Below are 11,507 nucleotides of genomic sequence, written 5' to 3'. Positions count from 1 at the left end.
ACAGCCCAATGATGCCGCCAGACCAAAAACTGCACCAAACAGTGACTCGTTGTGGATGCATTTGCTTCTCTACAGTAACGTGTGGGTTTTCTGAGCCCCAAATCCGACAATTTTGCTTATTGACGTAGCCACCGATGTGAAAATGAGCTTCATCAGAAAAGAAAAAGAAGACTCACCACTTTGGAAATAGGGTTTCAATATTTCCCAATTTTGTTCAAGCGTATAACGTCCCATTTCGTAAATGTCAAACATTTAAGTAAATTATGAACACATTTGACATGTCATTTGTGTTCCCATTCTCAAAAAAATAGGTGGTTCAAAAAGCAAACGCTATATGGCCCACCCTGTATTATCCAACTTCCAAAATAGATTGTGTTCAAACTAAGCAGGGAAAATATGAGCATTTTGTACTATATTATTTTTGTGCAGCACTTTTTGTCCTATTCGAGCGTGTGTCCAAGTTATAAGGGTGACCAACTTCACAGGTTTTACTGTACAAGCGAAAATAAAAAAAATAAAAAATATTGCATTAAAAAAAATTAGTGCAAATTACATATCAATTGGTGGGAAGTTTTTACTTTGCAAAATAAGTTTTAACTATCTTGGCACGAATATTTTGTAAATTGGATACATCGCTGGAATCGTTGTGGATTTCACACCACTTGATTAGAGTATGTGAATATTTCCGCACAAGACACTTTCGCTTACGCGTAAGACACTTTTCGGTGATTTCCACTACTTCAACATCTGATTCATCGTCTTCGATTTGATGGAATTCTTCTTCATGCCTAAGTCATTATTCCATTCTCGAAATTCTGTAGTGTTAGATTGGCCTTCGAAATTGTTAACAACTCCAATGGCTACGAAGTCAAAATGTCAAATTACGTTCCAACAAAACAGCATTTGCGGGGAGGTTTGCTTTTGTTCTTCAATTTAAAGAAAAGTGCAACAGAAGCAAATCGTTTACTCTCAGAAGCTTATCCTGAATATGCTCCAGAGGTTAGAGTATGTCAGCAATGGTTTGCACGATTTAAAATTGGTGATTTTGACACAGAAGATAAAGAGCCATCAGGCCCATCAAAAGAGTTTGAAGACGAAGAATTGGAGGCATTACTCGATCAAGATCCAATTCAAACTCAAAAAGAACTTGGAAAAACATTGGAAGTCGCTCAACAAGCCATTTCTAAACGTTTAAAATCAGCCGGATACAGTGGATTCATTACGACAACCCAAGCGTAAAAGTTCATATGTGCAGCCAGGCCAACCAGCCAAATCCTCACCAAAGCCGAATATTCATGGTTTGAAGGTAATGCTCTGTATTTGGTGGGATCAGAAGGGTGTGCTGTACTATGAGCTGTTAAAATCGGGCCAGACGATCACGGGAGAGCTATACAGGCAACAATGGATACGTTTGAAGCAAGCAATAGTCGAAAACCGGCCAGAATGGGCGGCCAGACACGAGAATCAAAAATTATTGGTCAAAAATTATTTGGAAAATGCCGAATGGGAAATTCTACCTCACCCGCCTTATAGCCCAGACATAGCTCCTTCTGATTACCACTTGTTTCGGCCGATGCAGAATTACCTTTCTGGAATACGGTTCACCAATGTCGAAGGTATTAAAAAATGGCTTGATGACTTTCTTGGCGCAAAAGATGAGAAGTTTTTATGGGATGGAATCCATAAATTGCCTGAATGATGGAAAAAAGTTGCCACTTCCGATGGACAATATTTTGAATAAAATATTTTTTCACTTTTATACTTAAATAAATAGTTTTTTTTAACAAAAAAAATACGAAATTAATTAGTTGTACAGCCAATATATATATATAATATATATATATATTTGTATGTTTTATGTAAATATTAAGTGCTCCGAACTTATGCTGCACACAAGTGAAATGTATGGATTAGGAAGCAATATCAAAAATTGCATTTCAACAAGAAAAGTTGAGATTATTTAGTTTTTTTTTCTCTTAAGATTTTTCAATACTGCCATTAAGGTTTAGCTATAATTTGCATGCCTTTTTACCTTCTACTATCATTAGCACTAATAATTTTTTGCCAGCTTAAACAGTAGGGTGACTACTACTACATACAAGTACAAAATCAAGCCATAGTTGGCTAGAAAAAAAACTTGTATAAATATTACCACAGTCTTAATTAACATCATTACAGCCTCGTACATATTTTACAACTTAATTAATATCGATGGCTCAACTGGCTGACAACCGGTTTTAATGATGCTTTGTAGGTCAGGAATAGCCTACACCTATTTCGTAACTTAGACATTCACAACCATGACCAGAAGGGTCGCTATGTCATTTTACACACATACCGGTATTATTCTGCCTCTTTATGCCGCTTAATTGCCGCGTTAAGGTTTTACGCGCTTCTCAGTAACATTCACTGCTATGCTCGTATATAAATAAATCAATGAAGACATCAACATTCTTTTTCGCATTAAAACTTCATTATTATTGCGAATTATTCGCCTTTAATTTCACTTTCCTTTATTTCCTGCAACTGAGTGGAAGTTACTTTGATGGCTTTGCCAAAACACAAAATTCGCTATGATGCTACATTTTGCGTTGGACATTCGCTAATATTATATGTGGTGTGGGTCTTGCTTTGGCAGGAAGGGGACTGAAAATGGTTTCAGAGACCTCCAGCCCTGTCATCGGTATCTCCCTGATTGTTGTTAAAGGGAAAGCGCATTACTTATTTTTTAAAAAAGACGATTAAGGTCACTGAGTACACCTTTCTTCAAAAACCTATTGCAGTGCTCCAACCTAAATCCCAAGAATCTTCTCCATTGCATCAACAGCTCTGGCTGGCTGTAGATATCTGCCGTTGGACGTCTGATAATGGTATCAAAACTGTTCTTTAGTGCTACTTGGGGAATGCCAGAGTGGTACTTCTACCATTTGTCCTACCTTTTGTCTTGACTTTAGCCTTCAAACGATCAAAAAATGTGATATTGAGGTATTTTGGCCCATTCTCGTATAAACGCTTTTTTCAGCGCATCCATACTGGCATATTTTTTAGCCCTCACCTTGCTCTCCAAAATGGACCAGACGGAATAGTCCATCGGATTTGCGTCTGGCGAATTCGAAAGCCATTGTGTGGACGAAATGAAATGTGGAATATGATTTTTTAACCATTCTTGGTTCACACGAGCTTTATGAGACGGTGCCGAGACCTGTTTGCATGTCCACGGCTCTAAAGCAGTTTCTAAAATATAATATTTTCCCGATAATAAGTCGCATTCACTTTGACACCAGGCTCGATAAAAACGATTGGAGAGCGTCCATCAGCGGTCACTGCAGCCCAAACCATTACTTGCGATGGGAAATTGCTTCGAGTGGCCATACGTAGGCTCAAATTCTCGTATGAGCGTTCGGTGAAGTAAACACGATCGTTTTGAGTGTGTATAAACTGCTCAATTGGGAAATTTTTTTCATCAGAAAACACAATGTTAGGAAATGCGCCACGTTCGTGCAAGCGCAACAACTCCTTTGCTCTTTCGCACCGAACTTTTTTTTGCTGGGGTGAGAGATCGTGTGCTTTTTGGAACTTATAAGCCTTGACCTTGAGCTCATTTTTCAATATGCGTCGAATGCTGTCTTGCGATATTTTCAGTTCTTTGGCCATTTTTCTTCCACTTCGACGTGGATTTCGTCCAAGTCGAGCCTTCACTTTCCGAACCATTTCTGGCGTTGTTGCGGCTTTTTTTGATCACTTCCATAGTGTTTTGCAATTCACTTTGAGGTGACTGAGCTCACGAACAATGGCTGATTGTGATTTTCCAGCCAAATATTTATAACGCAATCACACTATTACGTTTGAATTCCATCGCAGAAAAAAAAAATCAACAAAACTGAGACGCAAATGCTTTTGATGGCTTATAAACAATATATTGAACTGTCATTAGAACAATTTTGACGTTGATGTCATGGGCTGTTTAACAGATACAAGCAGTTGTAGTTGGTAACATTTCATATCGGTCACCCTGTATATAAGTATATGAAAGGAGGGAACTAAAATATTATGCCGCCTCCGAACGGTTGACAGATTATATGAGAAGTTTTTTCATAGCAGCAAAACACTCGGAGGCTTATCATTTCATACAGAGGACCTTTTTCTAAACTTTGTAGTTCCATGTCCACTGTGGACTGCAAGCCTGAGAGCAATCTTATAGTAGTACCGCACAACCCACAAGTTTGCGAGCGACAGGGCACACAAGTAACTCTCCCTTTATTTGCTACCACATTGCCACTTTTTAAGGTCCGCTCCCAATTTGCCTTGTTGGTAGCATAGTTTCTGCTGCACCTACATTTCAAATCGGTTGTAATTTTTACTCGTTGTTACGCCCTTGAATCAGACGCAACTACCCTGAAACCTTTACTGCTTTCTCTCATAAGACGATCAATTTGATTTCAGATATTTCAATCAGATGCCAATAGCTTTATCTAATAGATCTTATACTTCTTCCTTATACTGTGAACTACTTTGATGCTTCGGGCTCCAACTAAGTCAACCAAATTTAGTCCCCAATTTTGATATTTTTTATTTTTTGACAATTTTTACTTTATCTAATCGTTCATGAAAGAAAATTGTGATCATGTCATACTTAAGTATCCTCCAGTGGGGCATGGGCAAATGTAAAGAAGGGGGATGTTAGATGTTAAAGGATCAAGGCAATAATCGGACCGAGTTGAAGCTTGAGACTCCGTTCCCACGGCAGTCGGTTCTACGTAACCGGAACGACCCGGACTTATATCCGGTCAAGGACCGTCACTTCAGCAACATTCCTCCTATACTCGTATGTATGAAGAATGTTTATGCTGCTACAACAACAATAACTCCGCTGCATAGCCTTTATCCGACTAAAAATATTATATAATATTTACTTTCTTTTATTTTTTTATAAAAATATTGTTTATACTACAACAAAAACCATATCATTTAAAATTGCAAGCTTTCCACAAAATTTATGACAATTCAAAAAATGTTCATCAAAATTTTAAACTTTTCTCTTAACACTCTTAGAAAAATTACGAGTATGCATTTTTTTAGCCCATTGAATTTTGCTATAATAAAGTGCTAGTTTGGAGTGGTTCAAAAACTGCGCTGATTTTTTTAAATTTCTGTTGTTGGTGGTCGCCTTCACATAAAAAGCATTTCGAGCATTCGTTATGTGCAAGAAAATGCACCTTTAACTGGCACAATATTATTTGAAATTTGAGTGCCCTACAAAACTGGTAATTTTTCTAAAAGAGCTAATTAAAAATTCTAAAATTTTCCTAAATATTTTGACCAAAAAGTTTGAAAGAAGTATTTTCTTTTTTTTTTTGGATGAAAATTTGATGTTTTTTTTTATTTTTACAAGGTTTGAAATTTTGGATTATATGGTTTTTATTTCTTAAATCATTCGATTTTTCGAATATGTGAGCATCCCTTTATCCTCAAGTTAGTTTTGGATCAAAACGGTCTACAACGCGCCAACCAAATGCAGATAGACCACGGAGTCCACTTTTGAGATAACTAGACAAGTTTGGCTTAGAAAGAATTAGCACAAAACTAGATTTCTCATCCATCTAGACCGGCCTTCCATTAGTGCGCTGGTTGATATCATCAACGGGCACTGCCTAAGGGGAACACATGGGAAACGTATGAGGTTTTCCTCAAATGAGGAGGTGGATAGTGTTGAACACTTCCTCTGCCTCTGCCCAGCTCTTGCCAGAACGCGATATCCCTGTCTAAACTCTTACTTCTTTTGATGTCTAGCAAGTTTGGAATAGGCAGCCAACCATTTATCCGAGAGACAAAGTGGTTTCACCACATTAGGAATTAGAGATGGGACTTGAGTCGAAGCTAGTGGTATCACTGAGCCTCCAGGCCAAAGTAAACCCGCTCTACACTCTTATGGCGAGTTGCAACATTAAATAAACATCCTGAAAATAGTATCTTTTACAATTTTTCATTGCTAATACTATTTACTGCTTAGAATAAAATAAAGGTACACGTGGCATATACAAAGTGGCACAAAAGTAACCTTGCGATGTTTTTTGGCTGTAATTAAAAAAAAAAAATGAAAAACTTTGATTCTTCTTGTGGATTATTTGTATTTGGTCTTTTAATTTTTTTTACATCAAGTCGAGAATATGATGTCATGTAAATGGCCGCCGCCACAGTTGATTGCCATTTGAGCCCTTTTTATGGCATTTTCCATCACTTTGGCCAAAACTTCCGGCGATAGGTCCTCACATTCTTGACGGATATTGTCTTTAAGAGCTGCAAGAGTCTGAGGCTTGTTGACATAAACCCGCGACTTCAAAAAGCCCCACAAAAAGAAGTCCGGAGCGCTCAAATCAGGCGATCTTGCTGGCCAGTGCAAATCGCCAAAACGGGAGATTAGGCGCCCGGGAAATGCATCCTTCAGCATATCGGTTGTGGCACGTGCAGTGTGTACCGTTGCACCGTCCTGTTGGAACCACATGCTTTCCAATCCCAATTCATCAAGTTGCGGCAAAAAGAACTCGTTGATCATTGCTCTGTAGCGCTCACCATTCACAGTAACCGTTTGGCCCGCGACGTACGTACCCGATAAGATGGAAATGGGCCTCATCGCTCATGATTCTTTTTGATGAAAAATCATCCTCCTCTTGGTGGTGATTAAAGATGGCTTGGGCGTATGTTAGACGCGATTGGCGGTCAGCAGCTAACAGCTGATGCAGCGTCTGGACTTTGTACGGAAACATCTTCAAATCTTGTACCAAAATTCGCTGTAAAGACCGTCGACTGATACCCATTTGCGTGGCACGTCGTCTGGTCGATGTCGACGGCGCTTCCATGACATCCTCGGCAGCAATATTCTCTGCAGAACGGCTACTCCGGGGTCTGCCACGCCTCGCAGCATCTCGTGTTGTGCCAGTCCCTTCGAGGCGAGCGGCTAAACGTCGCAGTGTTTCACCAGTTGGCGTTGGACGGCGAGGAAATCTGCGACGAAATTCACGTTGTGCCAAAGTCACCGACCGATTATTGGTCAATCAAATAGTCAGCAATATTCCGCGTTCTGGAGCAGTGTAGCGTAACATTGTGTATTAACGTATATTTCGCATGTGCTTACTACACAAATGTCAAAACAGAACTGACATTAGGGGCCAATCGCAAAATGTATAGCATTTTCTGATAGGAGGATTACTTTAGCGCCACCTGTTATAAAAAAATTTAGCACTCTACTAACATGTATATACCCATTCTTCGTCACCAGTACAAGCCTTTTGAGCAAATCTGAATCACAGTTGAAGTCATCCATTAGCTTCTGATTGATGCTTTTACAATGATTCTTTTGGGTGAAAATTTAGTAATTTCGACAAAAAAAACAATAGCCAAGCACACCGTCAAGGTTTCATATCCATCAAAAACAAACAAAAAATTTAAAATGGCTCACAAAATCAACATTTAATGGGAACATACAAGTATGCACCAACATACCACAAAAAAAAACTCGAAAATCGAATGTAGGTAACCCGCGAAATTTGAAAAATCACCGTTTATTGACCAAACCTCGTACATCAAAATTTTTATTCATTAATGGGATTAATATCATACATCATTTTATTGCAAATTTATGCCATTTTTGAATGGTGCTTCACATCATAATTTGTGAAACCATGAAATAGTAAAACAGCTTCAAATGTTATTCACATACACATGCGCTTGTGTATGCATGGGAACCCATCAAATATGCAGCCTTTTTGGCGAGATGTGTGAAATGATGTGCGAAAGTCAGAGGCGCCAAAAGCCAATGTCATTAATAAATATAAAAATATAAGATAATAATATTTTATCTATCTATATTAGGGTGTCACTTATATTTGCGAGCTACATTGACGAATTCGACACTCGTTTATTTGTTTATGTTCCTACATCGTGGGTAAAATTTGTCTAAATTAGTGGCACATATGTACGAGTATGTGTTTGTATATATAAATGCAGAGGGGTCGAAATCGAAATGGTGCTTATAAGAGTATTTATGTATTTATAAATTAGGATTTCTTCGAAATGAAAGTAGTAAGAGTATAGTAGTGTGATTTAACACCAGGTCCCATATACTCGTACTATTTTAAAGAAACAATCCACTGAATCGTCATTAGTTAGAATGGCTTTGGATGGACATTAAGTTAGAACGGCTTTGATTTTTTTCTTTTGTTTTGCTAATTGGAAATTATAATATTTTATATTTTTTTTTTTTTTTTTTTGATATCAAAGTTATATTTCATTTGTGGTGATTACATTTCCAGTTACACTTGTTTGTTTAGCCGAAATTAATTGTACAGCTTTTGATTTTGCAGAAGATGAATCTGAATTGGTTTTTGGATTTAATATTGAATATAGAAGTGGTGGATTTGCTTTAATTTTTACAGCTGAATATGCTAGAATTTCATTTATAAGTATATTATTTAGTTTTAGAACTTGTGCAATAGCTATCTGACTATGATACTTGTATACCATAGGTGTCGTTATTTTGTTATCTACACCTTTTCCAAGGCTACTTCAAAAATGTTCATATAATATATTTCAGAACAGTCAAATATTCTTAAGAAAACATCAAATGTACTTCAGAATAGTAAATTGTTAAGAACCAGTGTAATTAATTGACTGAAGTACATTGAACTCTGAGTGAAAAATTAGAATTGATTTCTGAAGTACAATTGAATCTTCTAAAATACATTTAACGGTTTCTGTAATACAATTGATTATTCTGAAATATATTTTATGGTTTCTGAAATAAAATTGACTTTTCTGAAAAACATTTTACTCTTTCTTAAGAACAATTGACTATTGCGAAGCTTACTTTACGGTTTTTTTAAGAAGAATTGAATATTCTGAAGTACATTTGATGATTTCTGATGTACAATTAATTGACTATTCTCAAATATATTTTACAGTTTCTCAAATACAATTGACTATTCTGAAATGCGTTTTACGGTTTCTTGAGTACAATTGACTATCCAGAAGCACACTTTACGGTTTCTTAAGTAGAACTGATTATTCTGAAGGACATTTGATGATTTTTGATGTACAGTTAATTGACTATTCTGAAATACATTTTACGTTTTCTTAAGTTCAATTGACTATTCAGAAGTACATTTGACGGTTTCTGAAATACAATTGACTATTCTGAAATACATTTTACGGTTTCTAAAATACTATTGAGTTTCTTGAGTACAATTGACTATTCGGAAATACAATTTAAGCATTTTGAAGTACTTTTGGAAAAGCTGTAGTTTGCTTTTTGGTAATTAACACTTGTTTCCAGTAAAAGAAAAACTCAACCATAAAATTATTGCGCAAAATCGGTTCAAAAGTCGACATCATTTTTTTTTGTCACGTTATACTCGAAATTTTGCCAAATAACAGTTTGTGATTAAAGAAAAGAAAGTGGATCACAAAAATTTCTTATATCTCCAGAATTCGTTAACCGATGAAAACAAGAAGTTTATCAAATTAATTTTTTACTAAAGTATACGCCGATGATCTAAACGAATTTTCTGATATTTATAACTCGATTGAAGTGGTGAATTTCCAGCTAATTTAGATGTATTGTCACTTTGGAGTCAGAAATCGCGACTCTCATTAAATATTAAGCCTAGCAATTAAAAAGCTATTTATTATGAGTATTAAATGGTTTTTTTTCAAAAATATTTTATTCGGTGTTACATTCATAGGCCAAATGTAAAATATTATAGGTAGATATATATAGTGATTTTAATCAACTTAAAAATATTTGTAAGGTGAATGCAGACTTTATGGGCTACGTGTATCTATTCCGCAAACTCTGGCTGACTTACCACATAAAAAGTTGCCTTTACGAATCTTGAAAATTTACTACCAAAAATTCAAGTGAGTACATGAATTTAAAAAAGAGCCCAATTTTCTTGAAATGGTGTAAGTCCATTTTCACAAAAAAAATAGTTAATGTTAAAAATCCATACAAACAAGTCCATACTAACTTTTTATTTATAAACTTTTCCAAAAAAATCTAAATAAATAAAATTTTCTTTTTTGTTTTTATCATTACAAATTTTCGTAGTTAATGAAGTTACAAATATAATTAGTTGAAAATGATAAAAGTGTTGGAGTTATCTATGCATTCAAATCTTTAGCCATAATAGTTCATATGTGGCAACTCCTCTGAACTTATATTATCGTTAATTAAAGTTACTTTCGATACATTTTTGTATTCACTTTTCTTCCTTTTCTTTCCATTAACATGCGATATATACATCTCACTGTAATTTATCATAATCAACTGAAATTAAATAAAGTTGTATTGGTACTTTGCATTTATATCAGTGCTTTCCAATTATTGGTACAATTATCCGGATGCTAGTTGGTTCTACAGGTTTATGCAACAAAAAGTCCACTTGTCTCAAAGGCATACAAATATTTAGTTCAAAAATGTACTATTATAAATAATTTATTTATTGCATTTTTATATTTTTGCCAACATTGTAAATGACAGAAATTTTTATAGTTTCCTGGAAATTCGGTTTTTCCAATTTATTATAGTATATTAAGGGGGTAAACCGGCTTAGATCGATCAAAAAATTGTTTTTTTTTTCTTTGTATAAATCGTTAGTATAACTACTCAAGAATATGTGGTAAAAATTTTAAAGTGAAATTCGCATTATTCCCGACTCTATGAGCACTTAAGTGACTGCCCATCGGTTCCGCACCATAGCGCGTGTTAGTTAGAACGACGTTTTTCTCGAAACTACTTTTTTTCAACTGGTGGGCATTCTAGCTCAAAAAGTTATCGACCAATTGTTATAAATTTTTTTCGGAGTATTCTTTGGATTGAATATCCTAATCCATATGGACCTAACTCTGGGATTATATTGTATTATTATTTAAAATATGTTTTTTTAAGCGAAATAGATGAAAAAATATGGTATAACTACTTTGTGTTCAAGCGCCTCAAAAGCATGCAATTTTCAATATTTGTTTACCACAATTAGGTTCATATACTTAGGAAATATGTTGTTAATAAAAAACAATTGCTGTTGATTTCAGAGAAAAATTGCAACTTCAGGAAATCCCACCAGCAAGACACTCGGATAGCGATCGTCCATGGACAGCACGCTCTAACGCCACTATCTCCCGCGGAAATAGCTTCAAAAAAATTTAAAAGTGTACCTAAAAATATAAATAAAATATCCTAATTATTCCTTCTTTGTTCAAAAAATTCTCGAAAACACCAAAATTTTGGCCTCCTAAACCGGTTTCCCCCCTTAAATATCTCCATATAAAATAAAATACACTTAACCACTTCAAAGAAAACGGCTCATATATCGAAAAATTACAGTTGGGTGTAATATACTCAACGGAGGCATTAATAATTTCAAATTTTTCGAAAATGGAAGATATAAGCACCAAACTGTAAAATACTTCGTTTATATAGGAACCAGCATCAACACCGATAACAATGTTAGCCT

This window comes from Anastrepha ludens, chromosome 3 (genome assembly GCF_028408465.1).
Source record: "Anastrepha ludens isolate Willacy chromosome 3, idAnaLude1.1, whole genome shotgun sequence".
Classification (NCBI taxonomy): Eukaryota; Metazoa; Arthropoda; class Insecta; order Diptera; family Tephritidae; genus Anastrepha; species Anastrepha ludens.
This window is presented reverse-complemented; position numbering follows the sequence as displayed.